Genomic DNA, 18,174 nt, shown 5'->3' with positions numbered 1-18,174 from the left:
CTTCTTCCAGTTCTCCCACTGGGTACAGGGCCAAGGACTTGGGCCATCATCTGCTGCTCTCCCAGTCCATAGCAGGGAGCTGGATCGGAAGTGGAGCATCTGGGTCTCGAACCGGCGCTGATATGAGATGCCAGCACTGCAGACGGCGGCTGTACCTGCTGCTATGCGGTGCTGGCCCCACGTTGTAGTTTTGGCAATAACCAGGACTGAGATTTGGCCAGGCAAGTGTCATGGAGAGAGAAGGGCAAAGCAGAGGAAGCATTGTGATATCAAAGGTGGTAGGAGGGGGATGGGGAATGGCAGGAAGATAGTAGTGCAGCTAGGTGACACTGCGGATCAGGCTGCAGGATTGCTGGAGTTCAGGTACTATAGGGAATGGCCTGGAGAGAGAAAAGTCAGAGAGTGGGAGGCTAGCGGCTGTAGTTATTAGGATTCAGGCAATGATCTTGGGAATGGGTGATTGAAGTAGCAGAGGTACAGGACCCCTTGAAGAGAAGAAATCAAGGAATTGAAAGTAAGTGTTTTGAAAGGGACATCCATGTGTTATCAGTCCTGTGTGAGAATTACCACAGGACTGATAACACAATAGTGTTGGACTAGTGAGAAGTCTCGGAGAGAGTGATGGTGAGCTGGTACTAAACTCTTCAAACAATGAGGGGTTTGAATTCTTTGAATTAGGGTGCTCAAGGCCATCAGGGGTTTAATGTTTTCATCTCTGCAGATATCACATTTCATTTGAGCAGGTGCTTTTAAGTTTTGCGTGGCTAACATGAGATCTCTGCTGCTGCAGCTTCTTTTTTTTTTTTTTTTTTTTTTTTTTTTTTGTTATTGTCGTTGTTGACAGGCAGAGTGGACAGTGAGAGAGAGAGACAGAGAGAAAGGTCTTCCTTTGCTGTTGGTTCACCCTCCAATGGCCGCTGTAGCCGGCATGCTGTAGCCAGCGCATTGCGCTGATCTGAAGGCAAGAGCCAGGTGCTTCTCCTGGTCTCCCATGCGGGTGCAGGGCCCAAGGACTTGGGCCATCCTCCACTGCCTTCCCGGGCCACAGCAGAGAGCTGGCCTGGAAGAGGGGCAACCAGGACAGAATCTGGCACCCCGACCGGGACTAGAACCCGGTGTGCCGGCGCTGCAGGCGGAGGATTAGCCTATTGAGCTGTGGCGCCAGCCCACTACTTGCTTTTACAGGAAGTGTCCATTTGTCTATTATAAACCCAATGCATGCCAGGCTTCCCAGTTCAAATAATTATACTTTAAAATTTGTTATAAATTTATGAAATATTGGGAAAGGTCCACTTGAGTGTATTCCAAATAATAGTTCTGTAGTGATGCTAGCTTTGCCACATCATATATTGTAAAGATTCCAAATCTAAATTTAAAAACAGCTATGGTTTCTTTTTTAAAAAAACATTTGCCTTTATTTTTTTTAAGATTTATTTATTTATTTGAAAGTCAGAGTTACACAGAGAGAGGAGAGGCAGAGAAGAGAGAGAGGTCTTCCATCCGCTGGTTCACTCCTCAATTGGCCACAATGGCTGGAGCTGTGCCAATCCAAAGCCAGGAGCCAGGAGCTTCTTCTGGGTCTCCCACGTGGGCACAGGGGCCAAGGACTTGGAACATCTTCTACTGCTTTCCCAGGCCATAGCAGAGAACTGGATTGGAAGTGGAGCAGCCGGGACTAGAACCAGCGCCCACTTGGGATGCTGGTGCCTCAGGCCAGGGTGTTAACCTGTGCGCCACAGCACTGGTCCCCAGCTATAGTTTCAAAATGGATAGGGGTTGACTAAACACCTGGGAAATAAGAAATAACAGGATTACCTGTAGCTTGGAAAATGATGTACCATACAATAGTATGGGGGCTCCAAAATCAGGCTGCCAGGGATGAATCACAGCAGTCACTTTGTAAAGTTACTGTAATAACATATAACATATGTTATATGAGGATATTTAAAAGTGCTTGTGGAAAATGGAATTAAAAGAGGTTTATTTTTGTGCAAACTTTTTGTGAAATTCATTCATAGATTCTCATAATATGCATTGTCCATGAACAACTTAGTACCTAATGGTAAAGTTGAATATGGTACATTGAACATGTTTTTCTCCATTTACTCCAGATACCTCATTAAAATCAGTAAAGGAACGAAAAAGATATAAATCTCTAAAGACGAAAAGGGCAAAAAAAAAGTGTTGAAGGAGGATGGCAGCAAGACTTAAGAATATGGAAGGCACCGAGATGAGTGATAACTCATCGGTCAACACTGAGGAGGTTGATGTCCCCTTGCAGGAACGACAGAACCTAAAATGAACAAAGGGAAAGAAAAAAGAAAAAAAAAAAAAAAAGGAAGTCAGAGGAAACTGAAACCAATGCAGGGAGCCAGAAAATATTTCAAAATAAAAGGTTCAAAAAGTATTAATTCCTGGGATGGGTGTTTGGCCCAGTGGTTAGGATGCTACTTGGGATACCTGCAGGCAGGGATCACAATCACAGGGCCTGGGTTCGAGTCCCACCTCTGTAACTTCTTGCTCACGCAGACTCTGGAAAGGCAGCAAGTGCTTTTCCATGTGGTTGGGTCCCTGCCACCCATGTGAGAGACCTGGATTGAGTACTGGGCTTTTGGCTTAAGCCTGGCCTGGCCCTGGCTGTTGTGGGCATTTGGAGAGTGAACCAACAGATGGGAGATTTCTCTTTCTCTCTCTCCCTCCCTCTCCCTTCCCTCCCTGTATGTGTGTTTCTGTGCCTCTGACTCTCAAACAGAATTTAATTTATTAACTCCTATGTATTTCTTAGGTAACTATTGGAGGGAGTTACTCTACCCAGATAAGGGTATATAAATCAAGAAATAGAAACATGTGGTGTCCAGTAAACAGGAGCTCCAACAAAGGAATGATGGAATCTCCTGGGTGAAGGTGCAGATGGTTCCCGTGTAGTGGTGTAGAGTTGGCCTGGGGAGTGATCTGCTGTGCCACAGTGCCGGCCCCCAAAAATAATTGTTTTAAGGCCGGCGCCGCAGCTCACTAGGCTAATCCTCCGCCTTGCGGCGCTGGGACACCGGGTTCTAGTCCCGGTCGGGGTACCGATCCTGTCCCGGTTGCTCCTCTTCCAGGCCAGCTCTCTGCTATGGCCAGGGAGTGCAGTGGAGGATGGCCCAAGTCCTTGGGCCCTGAACCCCATGGGAGACCAGGATAAGCACCTGGCTCCTGCCATCGGATCAGCGCGGTGCACCGGCCGCAGCGCGCCTACCGCGGCGGCCATTGGAGGGTGAACCAACGGCAAAAGGAAGACCTTTCTCTCTGTCTCTCTCTCACTGTCCACTCTGCCTGTCCAAAAAAAAAATATTTTCTGACACCAGATCAAAAAGAAGTATCTTCCACAGGAGTCTGGCAATGATTAAAATGAATTTATTATGTGTATATATCATCTATAATTTGTAAATAATTAGTTGCATGTAATTTTTTAAGGTTTATTTATTTATTGGAAGACTGAGCGAGGAGATCTTTCATCCACTGGTTTACTTATCAGATGGCTGCAACAGCCAGGTCTGGGCCCAGATGAAACCAGGAACCCAGGAACTGCATCTTGGGTCTCCCACATAGGTGGCAGGTCCAGTGCTTGAGCCATCCTCTGCTGCTTCCCAGGCACATCGGTGGGGAACTGGGTAGAAAGCAGGGTAACTGAGGCTCAACCTGGCACTCCAACATAGACTGCCCCATCCCAGGCAGGCTACCTAACCTGCTGTGCCATAATGCCCATCCCGTCTAATGGCTTTTAACCCTCTTCCGGTGTTTCTTATATCACATATACTGTTTGTGATGAAAAAAGATTCGGGGAAACAAAAGTTAACCAGTCCAGTCACTGTATGAAATGTAAGCAAGGAATACAGGCAGGTTCTCTCATAGCTGTGGGATTTCTTAGTGTGGCCAGCCTTCCCATCCTCATCTCCAGCATCTCTTACATCCAGCACTAGTTGGTTCAGCCATTCAGCAAGTAGATACACCAAGCCTCCCATGCACAAGGCACATTAGCTAATGGCTTGAAGTTCTGTGAGAATATGATGTTTCCCATTTCTTGGGCTTTGTAATGGAGTATCCAGTAGTAAACTTATTCCTATACCTTCCTAGGGCCAACTTCTCCATTAAGACACAGAGGAAGAGAGGGCTTTACCCCGAAAGTCGGATGCCCTTCTTCCAGACTCTGGTAGTATCCTCTGTTCTTCCCAAAGCCGTTATATTTCCCTTCAGATTATGAGCCCCATCAGAAACAGAAACCTGGCCAGCTCTGCACACTGGTGTGTCACCACAGTGCCAGCCAACACAACCTTTGTTGTCTGTCTTTCCTCAGCAAGCTGTATGCTCCTTGGCAGAGGAATCTATGGTTTATTTGAAACCTTGCTAATATATAGCACTTAGCACAAGCCCTAGCAGGTAGAAGTTTGTTGAATAAACTGTCTTTGTCAGCATTGTTGATCTTTAAACTACGTAACACTGAAGGATGTACTTGCATATTGAACCAGCAGGTGGAAAATTTCTCTTTCTCCCCCTCTTTTTTATTTTCTTAAGCTTTATTTATTTATTTATTTACAAGGGAGGGTTAGAGAGAGAGACAGAGAGAGCTTCCACCCACTGGTTCGTTCCCTGTAGGGCCAGGCCCACCCAAGAAAATAAATATTTTTCTCAAATGTAAAGTAAAAATTTTCCTAATGCAAAGAATACTGTCAAGAAAATGAAAAAACAACCAAGAGAGTGGGAAAAATATTTGCAAATCATATATCTGATAAGGAAAGTATGTCTAGAATACATAAAGAACTCTTAAAGTGCAACAATGAAAGAGCAAAATGGGCAAAAGGGGCAGGCAGTTGGCCTAGTGGTTAAAACATCCACATCCCACATTGGAGTACCCGTTTTCAAGTCCCAGCTCTGCTTCTCATTCCATCTTTCTGTTAGTGTGCATGCTGGGAGGCCACAGGTGATGGCTCAAGTAGTTGGGTCCTTGCCACCTGCATGGAAGACCTGAATTGCATTCCTGGCTCCTAGCTTTGACCCAGCCCAGCTGGCCCAGCTCTGGCTGTCATGGGCATTTGGGGGATGAACCAGTGGATGGGAGCCCTCTGTCTCTTAAGTAAATAATAAGTTTTAAAAACAGCAAAGGACTCAGAAAGATACTTCTCCAGAGGAGTTATACAAACAGCTTGCAAGCACATGAAAAAGTACTCCATAACATTAGTTATTAGAAAAAAGCAACACCCACTAGAATAACTAAAATGAAAAAAGGGAGACAGTAACAAATTCAGGTAAAGATCTGGGGAGACTGGAACCTTCATGCACTACTGTTTAGGGATGGAACATGGTGCAGTTGTAGTGGGAAAGTTTCCCATTCCCACCAAAAGTCAAGAGTACAATTACATTATGACCCAGCAATTCTGCTAGATATATAACCTAGTGAATTGAAAATGTATGTTCATACAAAAACTTGTACAAAATGTTCATAGCATTTCATAGTGCTGTTATTCATAATAGCTAAAAAGTGAAAATAATCCAAGTTCCCATTAATTCATAAGTGCATACATGCAGTGTTGTATATCCATAGAGTGGACTCTTATTCAGCCATAAAAATGAACGAAATGCTGTTACATAGTGCAGATTAACTTTGAGAATACTATGCTAAATGATGAAGCTGGACACAGAAGTCTGCACAGTGTGTGTTATTTATGTGAAATATGAAGACTGGGCAAACGAGACTGAGACAATGAGTAGGTTAGTGGTTACCATGGGGTGAGGGTGGGGAGTTGGGAAAGTTTCTTTTCAAGTTGATGAAAATGTTCTAGTACCAGAATGATGGCATACAACATGGTGAATGTAAAAAAAAAGACTTAGTTGTATACTTTATTTTTTCTTATTTTTTTCCCAAAGAAACCATTTATTTAATGAGTACAAATTTCATAAGTACAACTTTAGAAATATAGTGATTCTTCCCACCGTACCCGCCCTCTCACAACCACCTCCTCCTCCCTCTCCCATTCCCAGTCCCATTCTCCATTAAAAAAAAAAAAGTGAAAAACTGTTCCTCGACAGTTGAAACAAGGGCTGTTCAAGTCATTGCTTCTCAAAGTGCAATGTGCTCTGTTAGTTATCACAGATCAGAGAGGACATATGGTATTTGTCCCTTTGGGACTGGCTTATTTCATTAAGTATGATGTTTTTCAGATTCATCCATTTTGTTGCAAACAACAGGATTTTATTTTTTTTTTTACCACTGTGTAGTATTCCATAGAGTGCATATCCCATAATTTCTTTATCCAGTCTTCAGTTGACAGGCATTTTGGTTGATTCTATATCTTAGCTATTCTGAATTGAGCAGCAAAATACATGGGACTGCAGTTAGCTCTTTTATTTGCTGATTTCATTTCTCTTAGGTAAATTCCCAGGAGTGGGATACCTGGGTCATATAGTAGCTTTATATTCATATTTCTGAAGTATCTGCATACCATCTTCCATAGTGGTTTTACCAGTTTGCATTCCCACCAACAGTGGATTAGGGTACCTTTTACTCCACATCCACATTTGTTGTTTGTTGATTTCTGTATGAAAGCCATTCTGACTAGGGTGAGGTGAAACCTCATTGTGGTTTTTATTTGCATTTTCCTGACAGCTAGTGTTCCTGACAATTTTTCATGTGTCTGTTGGCCATTTGGATTTCCTCTTTTGAAAAATGTCTGTTTAAGTCCTTGGCCCATTTCTTAACTGGGTTGTTTGTTTTGATGTTGTGGAGTTTCTTGATTTCTTTGTAGATTCTGGTTATTAATTCTTTATCAGTTGCATTGTTTGCAAATAATTTCTTCCATTCTGTTGGTTGCCTCTTCACTTTCCTGAGTGTTTCTTTTGCAGTACAGAAGCTTCTCAATTTGATGTAATCCCATTTGTTGATTTTTGGCTTTGATTTCCTATGCTTCTGGGGTCTTTTCCAAGAAATTTTTGCATGTGCCAATGTCTTGCAGGGTTTCCCCATTGTCCTCTAGTAATTTGATGCTATCAGGTTAGATTTAGGTCTTCAATCCATTTGAATGGATTTTCATGTAAGGTGTAAGGTAGGAGTCCTGCTTTGTACTCCTGCATGTGGAAATCCAGTTTTCTCAGCAACATTTGTTGAAGAGACGGTCCTTGCTCCAGGGATTGGTTTTAGCTCCTTGGTCGAATATAAGTTGGTTGTAGATGCATGTATTGATTTCTGTTGTTTCTATTCTGTCCCATTGGTCTGTTTTTGTACCAGTACCAGGCTGTTTTGATTATAACTGCCTTGTAGTATGTCTTGAAATCTGGTATTGTGATGCCTCTGGCTTTGTTTTTGTTGTGTAAGATTGCTTTAGTTATTTTTGGTCTCCTGTGTTTTCATAGGAATTTCAGCATCATTTTTTCTAGATATGCAAAGAATGTCTTTGGTATTTTGATTGGTATCACATTGAATCTGTAAATTTCTTTTGAAATTATGGACATTTTGATGATATTGATTCTTCTAATCCATGAACATGGAAGATTTTTCCATTTTTTGTGTCTTCTGCTATTTCTTTCTTTAATGTTTTTTAATTCTCATTGTAGAGATTTTTGACATCATTGGTTAAATTTATTCCAATGTATTTGATTTTTTTGTAGCTATTGTGAATGATATTGATCTTAGAATTTTTTTTCAGCTATGGCATTGTATGTGTATACAAAGGCTGTTGATTTTTGTGTATTGATTTTATATCCTGCTACTTTACCAAACTCTTCTATGAGTTCCAATAGTCTCTTAGTGGAATCTTTTGGATCCCCTATATATAGAATCATGTCATCTGCAAATAGGGATAGTTTGACTTCCTCATTCCCAATTTGAATCCCTTTGATTTCTGTTTCTTTTTTAAAAAAAGATTTTTTATTTATTTGAAAGTCAAAGTTACACAGAGAGAGAAGGAGAGGCAGAGAGAGAGAGAGAGAGAGAGAGAGAGAGAGAGAGAGAAGGTCTTCCATCCGCTGGTTCACTCCCCAGTTGGCCGCAAGGGCCAGAGCTGGGCCAATCCAAAGCCAGGAGCCAGGAGCTTCTTCCGGGTCTCCCACATGAGTTCAGGGGCCCAAGGACTTGGGCCATCTTCTACTGCATTCCCAGGCCACAGCAGAGAGCTGGATCAGAAGTGGAGCAGCCGGGACTCAAACTGGCACCCATATGGGATGCTGGCACTGCAGGAGGCAGCTTTGCCTGCTGTGCCACAGTGCTGGCCCCATTTGATGTCTTTTTCTTGTCTAATGGCTCTGGATAAAACTTGAAGGACTATATTGAATAGCAAGAGTGGGCATTCTTGTCTGATTCCAGATCTCAGTGGGAATGCTTCCAACTTTTCCACATTCTTTATGACACTGGCCTTGATTGTGTTGAGGCATGTTTTTTTCTATACTGAGTTTGCTTAGAGTTTTCATCTGAAAGGGTGTTGTATTTTATCAAATGCTTTCTCTGCATCTATTGAAATAATCATATTGTTTTTGGTCTTCAGTTTGTTAATGTGGTATATTCCATTGATTGATTTGCGAATGTTGAACCATCCTTGCATACCAGGGATAAATCCCACTTGGTCCAGGTGAATGATCATTCTGACGTGTTGTTGGATGCAATTGGACGGAATTTTGTTGAGGATTTTTGTGTCTATATTCATCAGGGAAATTTGTCTTTGTAGTTCTCTTTCTCTGTTGCATCTTTTCCAAGTTTAGGAGTTAAAGTGATGATGGCTTCATAGAAAAATTTGGGAGGATCCCTTCCTTTTCAATTGTTTTGTGTAACTTGAGAAGAAGTGGAGTTAGTTCATCCTTAATTGTCTGGTATAATTCAGTAGTGAAGCGATCTGGTCCTGGGCTTTAGTTTGTTGGGAGGGTCTTTATTACTGATTCAATTTCCGTCTTGGTAATAGGTCTGTTTAGTTTTTCTTTGTCTTTGTCTTCTTGCCTCAATTTAGGTAGGTTGTATGTGTCCAGGAATCTTTCCATTTCGTCTGGGTTTCCCAGTTTGTTGGCATACATCTCTTTGGAGTAATTTCTGATGATCTTTTATTTCTGTGGTGTCTGTTGTTACATTTCCTTTTTCATCTCTAATTTTATTGATTTGTGTCTTCTCTTTCCTTTTTTGGTTAGTTGGGCCAATGGTGTGTCAATTTTGTTTATTTTTTCAAAAAATCAGCTCTTTACTGGTTTTACTGATCTTTTTCTTTTTTTGGATTCAATTTTGTTGATTTCTTCTCTAATTTTAATTATTTCTTCTCTCCTTCCTACTAGTTTTGGATTTGGTTTGCTGTTGTTTTTCTAGATCCTTGAGATGCTTTGGTAGCTCATTTATTTGGTGCCTTTCCAATTTCTTTTTTTTTTTTTAAGATTTATTTATTTATTTGAAAGTCAGAGTTACACAGAGAGAAGGAGAGGCAGAGAGAGAGAGAGAGGTCTTCCATCCACTGCTTCACTCTCCAATTGGCTGCAATGGTGAGCTGATCTGAAGCCAGGATCCAGAAGCTTCTTCCCGGTCTCCCATGTGGGTGTAGGGGTCCAAGGAATTGGGCCATCTTGTACTGCTTTCCCAGGCCATAGCAGAGAGCTGGATCGGAAGTGGAACAGCTGGGACTTGAACTTGTGCCCATATGGTATGCTAGCACTGCAGGAGGCAGTTTTATCCACTATGCCACAGTGCTTTCCCCTCCAATTTCTTGATGTAGGCACCAGTTGCTTTCAACAATCCTCCTAACACTGCTTTTGCTGTATTCCATAAGTTTTGATGTGTTGTATTGTCCTCTTCACTTTTTTCCAGAAATTTTTTTATTTCTCTTTTGATTTCTTCTATGACCCACTGTTCATTCAGGAGCATGTTGTTAAGTACCCATGTGTTTGCATATGCTCTAGGGATTCCTGAGTTGCTAATTTCCAGCTTCATTTTATTGTCCAAGAAGATGCATGGTATGATTTTTATGTTTTTTTAATTTGCTGAGACTTGTTTTACGGCATAGCATGTGATCAATCCTAGACAAGGTTCCATGTACAGGTGAGAAGAATGTGTATTCTGCAACTGTAGGATGAAAAGTTCTGTAGATATCTGTTAGGTCCATTTGGGCTATAGTGTCGATTAATTCTGCTGTTTCCTTGCTGATTTTCTGTCTACTTGATCTGTCCATTGCTGAAAGTATAATATTGAAATCCCCCATTACTATTGTATTTGAGTCTATGTCTCCATTTAGATTCCTTAACATTTCTTTTAAATAGCCAAGTGTCCTGTAATTAGGTGCATATATATTTATAATAGTCACATCTTCCTGTTGAATTGACCCCTTAATCATTACATAGTGTCCTTTGTCTCTTTTAACAGTTTTTGTGTTAAAGTCTATTTTGTCTGGTGCTAGGCTGGCTACACCAGCTGTTTTTTGGTTTCTGTTAGCATGGAATATCTTTTTCCAACCTTTCACTTTTAGTCTGGATGCACCTTTGTTAGTGAGATGTGTTTCTTGTAGGCAGCAAATCGGTGTTTTTTTTTTTAACCCATTTAGCCAATCTGTGTCTTTTTAACTGGAGAGTTAAGGCCATTTACATTCAAGGTGACTATTGATGAGCAACACCTTTGCCCTGCCATTTTTCCATAAATATTCCTATTTTTTACTTTGGGTTTCCTTTGTACTTTTAGTGGGAGCCTTCCATCCCTTACCTTCTTCTGTAGTGATGATCATGTATCTGTGTTTCTGTGTGCAGCATATCCTTAAGCACCTTCTGCAGGGCTGGATGGCTGGTGACAAAGTCTCTCAATTTCTGTTTGTTGTGGAAGATCTTTATTTCACCTTCGTTCATAGTATTCTGGGTTGACAATTTTTTTTTCTCTTAAGGCTTGGACTGTATCTCAACATTCCCTCCTAGCCTGTAGGGTTTCTGATGAGAAGTCTGCTGTGAGTCTAAATGGAGATCCTCTGAAAGTAATCTGGCATTTCTCTCATACACATTTTAGAAACTTCTCTTTATGTTTTCCTGTGGAGAGTTTGATTACAGTGTGTCATGGTAAAGATCTTTTCTGGTCATGTCTATTAGTTCTATGTGCTTCCTGTACTTGGATGACCCTTTCTTTCTGTAACTTGGGGAAGTTTTCTGCTAGTATCTCACTAAAAAGGCCTTCTACTCCTTTCTCTCTTTCCATGCCTTCAGGAACTCCTAGAACCTGGATGTTGAGTCTTTTTATAGTATCCTGTAGATTACCAACAGTGTTTTTTAGTTTTGTAATTTCTTCTTGTGTTTGGTCTGACTGCATAGTTTCCTATACTTTGAAAAAAAGCACAAAAAAGCTTAGAAAAGTCAGATATTCTTTCTTTTGCCTCACCAATTCTGTTGTTAAAGCTCTCCACTGTATTTTTTATTTGTTCTATTGAATTCTTCATTTCCAAGATTTCATTTTGATTTCTCTTTAAGATCTCAATTTCATGGGAGAAATTTTCTTTCATGTCATGCATAGATTTCATTAGTTTGTGCATTTGCTTCTGATTACTTCTAAGTAATCCTATGATCAGTTTTTTGAATTCCATTTCTGGCACTTCTTCAATCTCATTATCTTCACAATCTAGTATTGAGTGTTGTGTTCTTTTGGGGGGTCATGTTGTCTTCCTTGTTCTTGTTTCTTGGATTGGTGCGTTTGTTATTTGGCATTTGTGGGGATACTCGGTGGTTTCTTCTTTGTTATTTTCGCTGTGATGGCTTTTATCTTTGGACTATGTCTGATTGGATTAGTGGAGTGTCTGCTTTCAAGGAATACCTAGAGGGGTGTGGTGGCAGAGGCCAGGGAGCTCTGTTCAGTGCTCTGGGGTGAAGGGCATATCTGAGGTGACACATCCAGGTTTGGTGTGGTAAATCTTTTTTTTTTTTTTTTAATATCAGTGGGGAGGTTTCTTCTTGTCTGTTGGCATAGACTCAGCTGAGCTCCTCTCCTCAGAGACCAGTCCTGGGTGCTAGCCCCAGTGATTATATTATTCATCCGCTCTGTCACAAGGACTACACACAGGATCTGTGCAGTCCTCAGTATAAGCTCAGATTCCCTGGCACACAAGCCTCCCACAGTCACGAGCACCCAGCCCCCAGTCTGCTCTCCCCACCAGACTCCGGAGTCTCCACTTGGCTGTTTGCTGGGAGTGGACATGAGTTGGTGCCACTGTTATGTATGCCCAAAATGGCACCTGCTCTCCGTCAGCATGTTACAGGACGCCTTTGCAGGATGATTGGGGAGAGAGAACACATGCCCCTCCTCTGTTTTTTCTCCTCCAGTTTGGCAGGTACACTATGCCCCACAGGGCTCCAAGCCGGATTCCCTCTAGGCTCTTCCTGTAGCTTTTTCCCCAGTGGCTTGGGCTCCTGCAGTCAGGTCTCGCTTTGCTCTCCAACACTGGTGCAGAGGCTCTCGGCTGGTGGGGTCCTAAGTTGTGCGTGTCTTCGCCCTCCATGTAGGTCCACTGTGTTCCTCCAATTTACTTAGAGTTTCCTCTGTTGTTTTCTCCCTAACTCTTCCCTGAGACTGCACTCTTTCCACTTTTTTAAAACTATCCTCTAGAATGGAGCAGCAAAGTTCCCTCCCTACTCTGCCATCTTAATCCAATCAAAGACAGTTGTACACTTTTTATTTTAAGTAAATCATGTCAACTTTAATTTTTTTTTTAGATTTTATTTATTTGAGAGATAGAGTCACAGACAGAGAGAGACAGGAAGAAAGACATCTTTCATCCTCTGGTTCACTCACCAGATGGCCACAATGGCTGTAGCCAAGCTGATCCGAAGCCAGGAGCCAGGACTTTCTTCCAGGTCTCCCACACGAGTGCAGGGGCCCAAAGACTTGGACCATCCTCTAATGCTTTCCTAGGCCATAGCAGAGAGCTGGATCGGAAGTGGAACAGCTGAGACTTGAACCGGTGCCCATATATGGGATGCCAATGCTCCAGACAACAGCTTAACCTGCTATGCCACAGTGCCAGCCCCTTACATCTGGTTTTTACAGCTTTATGTATTTTTGAACTTGGAAACATTTCTATCTGAAAAAGCTCCCCTAAGTTCCCTATTCCTTTGCTCTATTTTCTCCTAGTGCTTGTCACTGCAATGGAGTTCTTTGAGAGGGATAGGGCTAAGTTCTCAGCTCAATCCTCAAAAAAATCTTTTTCTTTACAAAAAACAAAGGAAAAGTGCTTATATACTAAAAATCTATAGAAATGCCATTTTGTGATGTTTTCAGAAAATAAGTAACTTTAGCTCCTAGCTGCCCTTTAAACAGGCAGATCCTTTCCCATATGAGAACTAAACCCCAGGGTACTGACCCTGACTCTGAAGGGTGTTTTGGTTTGCTGTGGCCTGGCCAGTTGAAATCACACTAGCTAGTCAGGTCCTCACATCTACTTTCCTTTCTCACGGGTGGTAATATGTTTGTGCCAAGTCTTACTAAGAAGCCCTCAAAGTGTACATTAATATTCTTCCTTTCTGATTGATTTGTTCACAATCCACTAGAATGCTTCTGAGTGTAGATTCCATTACACCGCGAGTCTTAGCCTCCGCTTGGCTGCTTGGGTCCTGGGTGCTTTCATCTGATAAGAGGTCAAATATTCCTTAACATTGGCAGATGTTGCAGACCACGGGCATCGAGCTCCCCTCTGCATGCTGATGAAGGAGAAGGCATCGTGGTAATGTCAAATTTAATTCCAGCATACTGCTTGTGTTAGAGACGAGGAGTATCAAATGCCAGATGAAGACTGACTTTGCTGTTCATTTGATACATGCTTATACATGTGCCAAAATAAAACTTAACCATTTTCCCATTTCCTTGGGGAAAGTAAGTTTAAAATACTTGCAATTACCAAATGGGAACAGTTCTCCCCGATTTTAAGAGTTGATTTCTAGCCACAGTTCAGTGACTCACATGTAATGGTTTCTAATGAAAGAAGTAACAAGTAGCCAAAATGGGTGGTCAGAACTCTTATTAAAACTCATACTTTGATTCATAAATCAAAGAAATAGTCATGAGACAGTTCTTGTACCTATAAAATAGATTCGGTAAGTCTTTAAAATATTTCCTTGAAAATAGAATTCGTGTGCAACTTAGCAGAGAACACTGTTATTTATACTTGATAACATAACTGGCTAAAACTTTAAGAATCACATTGTTTACAAAATGTTTTTTATGATAAGCAACCACCTGTGCACCAAAAAAGTTACCCAGATTTGACAGCCAAATGCTTTCATGTGTTTGATAAAGCAACAGACTATTTGCCATATAGTAAAAGTAGCAGTTTCCCTTGCAATTTATCAAACGACTTGAGTTGCATATGAGAAATTAATTTTAAAATTTAAATAATATTTTGATTTAATGCAAGACAATGATTCAGAAATACCTCTTCCTTTTCTTTTTAAATTTATTTGACAGAGAGAGAGAGACAGACAGAAAGTCTTCCTTCCGTTGGTTCACCCCCCAAGTGGCTGCTATGGCCGGAGCTACGCCGATCTGAAGCCAGGAGCCAGGTGCTTCCTTCTGGTCTCCCATGCAGGTGCAGGACCCAAGCACTTGGGCCATCCTCCACTGCCTTCCTGGGCCACAGCAGAGAGCTGGACTGGAAGAGGAGCAACCGGGACTAGAATCCAGTGCCCATATGGGATGCCGGCGCCGCAGGCAGAGGATTAACTATGTGAGCCACGGCGCCGGCCCCAGCTTTTCCTTTAAAAAAAAAAAAAAAGATTTTTTTAAAAGATGTATTTATTTGAGAAGCAGAGTTACAGACAGAAAGAAGGAGAGACAGACAGAGAGACATCTTCTACCTGCTGGGTTCACTCTCCAAATGGCCACTATGGCCAGAGCTGGGCTGATCTGAAGCCAGGAGCCAGGAGCATCCTCTGGATCTCCCATGTGGGTGCAGGGACCCAAGGACTTGGGCCATTCTCCACTGCTTTCCCAGGCCATAGCAGAGAGCTGGATCAGAAGAGGAGCAGGTAGGACTCTACTGGCACCCATATGGCATACTGGCACTGCAGGCAGAGGCTTAACCTACAGCGCCAGCCCCAGATTTATTTATTTCTTTATTTGAAAGGCAGATTGACAGAGAGGAAAACAATAAAAAAGATCTTCCATCTGCTGATTCACTCCCTAAGTAGCCACAATGGACCAGGCCAAAACCAGGAGGCCAGAACTCCATCCAGGTCTCCCACATGGGTGACAGGGACCCAAGTGCTTGGACCATCTTCTGCTGCTTTCCTAGGCAGATTAGCAGGGAGTGTGATCAGAAGTGTAGCAGCCAGCATTTGAACTGGCACTGTGATATGGGATGCCAGTGTTGCAAAAGTCAAGGCAGCTTAACCCATTGTGCTACAACACCAGCCTCTCTCCCTCACCCCACCCCCTTTTTAAAAAAAAAAAAAAATGCTTGTTTGGTGTTTTAAAAAAGTCATTATTGGGGCCATTACTGTGGTGTAGCGGGTAAGACCACGGCCTGCAGTACCAGCATACTATGCAGGTGCAGGTTCTAGTCCCGGTTGCTTCATTTCCAATCCAGCTCACTGCTATGGCCTGGGAAAGCAGTGGAGGATGGCCCAAGTCCTTGGGCCCCTGCACCCAAGTGGGAGACCCAGAAGAAGCTCCAAGGTTTTGGATGGAACACCCCTCTCTCTCTCTCTGCCTCTACTTCTGTAACTCTGCCTTTCAAATAAATAAATATTTTTTAAAAGTCATTATTTAATGGACTCTATTAGTAAGATGATAACCTATGCCATTCATGTCTTACAGCTGCTAAAAACACCTGATGCTCCCGGCACTGTCGAGTGAAACAGATGGGCTTTTTCCATTCAGACGCTGCCCCATCCCCCAGCCAGGTGTGGAATATCAAAAGGAGACTGCCCTCAGTATAGAAATGCCTTGCCCTGTGCCCACTCTTCCCATCTAGAAAAAACAGTCATGCCAGAAAGTAGCAACAAAGCTTTGACAATTTTAATATTTGTAAATTATCAACATTGCAAACCCGTCACATTCAGGTAACTCCTCGCTCCTTTTCACCCCCAGAGGGTAGGGCAGTGAAATGCCACTACAGGCCACAGATGGAAATGTGTAATGTTAATTACGCTTCTCAAGGCGGGCCAGTCACTACTCGTCTTAATCATCAATGGAGTGTTTTAGCCACAGGTTTGTCAGCAAAAAAATTTAGTGTTTAACAGAAAGGGAAATTAAGCAAAATGTTTGAGCTGGTACTGTTTTATAAAGATAAATACCATTATTTCTGCCTACAATCAAATGTTTGTTGTGGCATGCCATTCATAGGGCTTCAGTGTTAAATCACGAAGTCCTAACAGCTTGCTTTGGTTTATGTTGTTTGCTGTTGGAATTTGTCCAAAGCTCCTGTTTCTTGTAATTTTCTATTGAATGGCTCCACAATTTCCATTCAGATTCCATCCAGGATGGCTTCTTTTCATATAGAATTAATGGTAATCATAGGAAAAAGTATCACTATAAAAAAAAATTTTCAAATGGGAAATTGAGTACTACGTGGGGTTAGGGATAACCAAAGGTGAAATTAAATTTCAGTCCTATTACCCGAGGAATAAAATAGATTCTTTGAAAATTCTTTGCCCATCCATGGAGTGCTTTCATATAAAGCTCTCTCCTGTCCCTCCCTCTCCCCACTCCCACTCATCTGTCTTCTCAAAGCAGTTTGCATCCTGGCTCACTGTGGAGAGTGAAGGGTAAGTTAGCACATGCCTATAATTTGTCATTGGTAATGGGGGGCATGGTGTGGTTCAAGAAGTGGTTCTTTTAAGAATGATACTAAGATCTAGCAATATTTATCATTTTGGACTTCAAAAAGTATGCTGTTTTGTGTGTGCCGTAAAAAGCTTGAAAACACAGTAATATATGAGTAGTTTAAAAATATTTTTATGGGCCCAGCATTGTGGCCCAGTGGGTTAAAGCTACTGGTTTGTGATGCTGGCATCCCATACTGGGTGCTGGTTTGAGTCCTGGCTGCCCTGCTTCTGATCCAGGTTTCTGTTGATGCGCCTAGTAGGGCAGTGGATGACGGCCCCGGTGCTTGGGCTCCTGCTGCCCGTGTAGGAGACCTGGATGGAGTTTCTGGGCTCTTGGCTACAGTCTGAACCAGCTCTGGCTGTTGAGGCCATTTGGAGACTGACCCAGTAGATGGACGATCTCTGTCTCTCTGTCCCTCCCTCTCTATCATTCTGCCTTTCTAGTAAATAAATAAGTCTTTAAAAATAAAATGTTTTGGCCGGCACCGTGACTCAACAGGCTAATCCTCCGCCTTGCGGCGCCGGCACACCGGGTTCTAGTCCTGGTCGGGGCACCGATCCTGTCCCGGTTGCCCCTCTTCCAGGCCAGCTCTCTGCTGTGGCCAGGGAGTGCAGTGGAGGATGGCCCAAGTGCTTGGGCCCTGCACCCCATGGGGAGACCAGGATAGGCACCTGGCTCCTGCCATCGGATCAGCACTGTGCGCCGGCCACAGTGCACCAGCCGCGGCGGCCATTGGAGGGTGAACCAACGACAAAAAAGGAAGACCTTTCTCTCTGTCTCTCTCTCACTGTCCACTCTGCCTGTCAAAAATAAAAAAATAAAAAAATAAATAAAATGTTTTCTTCTGTTCCACTTTAACTATACATCTAGTAACTAGTAAGTGGAATTTCAGATTTCTAAAAATCATTAGGTATAACTTTGTTTGAAAAGATGTATTTATTTGAAAGAGTTACACAGAGAGAGAGAGAGAGAGAGAGAGAGAGAGAGAGAGAGAGAGAATCTCCCATCTGATGGTTCATTCCCCAATTGGCCTCAACGACCGGAGCTGTGCCGATCAGAAGCCAGGAGCCAGGAGCTTCTTCCAGGTCTCCCACGCGGTTGCAGGGGCCCAAGGACTTGGGCCATCTCAGGCCAGAGCAGAGCTGGATGGGAAGTGGAGCAGCCAGGTCTCGAACCAGAGCCCATATGGGATGATGGTGCTTCAGGCCAGGGTGTTAACCTGCTGTGCCACAGTGCTGGCCCCAGGTACAACTTTTTAATGTTGTGACTGGTTTTGTGTTTGGCATATAGGGATCTTGCCCATTATAACTAAGTCTGTGAGGTTGTTCTATTTGTTTCTTAAATTACATAGAACTCAGTTGAACTCTGTGTTGTAATTACCCAGTAGA

At 42.6% G+C, this 18,174-nt stretch overlaps 1 long non-coding RNA gene across 6 annotated transcripts in view; it reads left to right on the top strand.

The window, feature by feature from the left end:
* Nucleotides 1–18,174, top strand: part of LOC133772069 (uncharacterized) — a 36,885-nt gene that overhangs the window by 2,493 nt on the left and 16,218 nt on the right. For 5 of the 6 annotated variants that reach the window (XR_009867702.1, XR_009867699.1, XR_009867704.1 and 2 more), the window contains exons 1-2: nucleotides 15,782–15,861; nucleotides 16,694–16,725. The exons of the other annotated variant lie outside the window; for it this stretch is intronic. This is a non-coding gene — a long non-coding RNA (uncharacterized LOC133772069). Of the gene's footprint in view, nucleotides 1–15,781; nucleotides 15,862–16,693; nucleotides 16,726–18,174 lie in introns of those variants that run through there. 6 annotated transcript variants of the gene reach the window in all.

This window comes from Lepus europaeus, chromosome 12 (assembly GCF_033115175.1).
Source record: "Lepus europaeus isolate LE1 chromosome 12, mLepTim1.pri, whole genome shotgun sequence".
In the NCBI taxonomy this organism is placed as follows: domain Eukaryota; kingdom Metazoa; phylum Chordata; class Mammalia; order Lagomorpha; family Leporidae; genus Lepus; species Lepus europaeus.
Note: the sequence above shows the minus strand (reverse complement) of the source record. Positions and strands in the feature narration are given on the sequence as shown.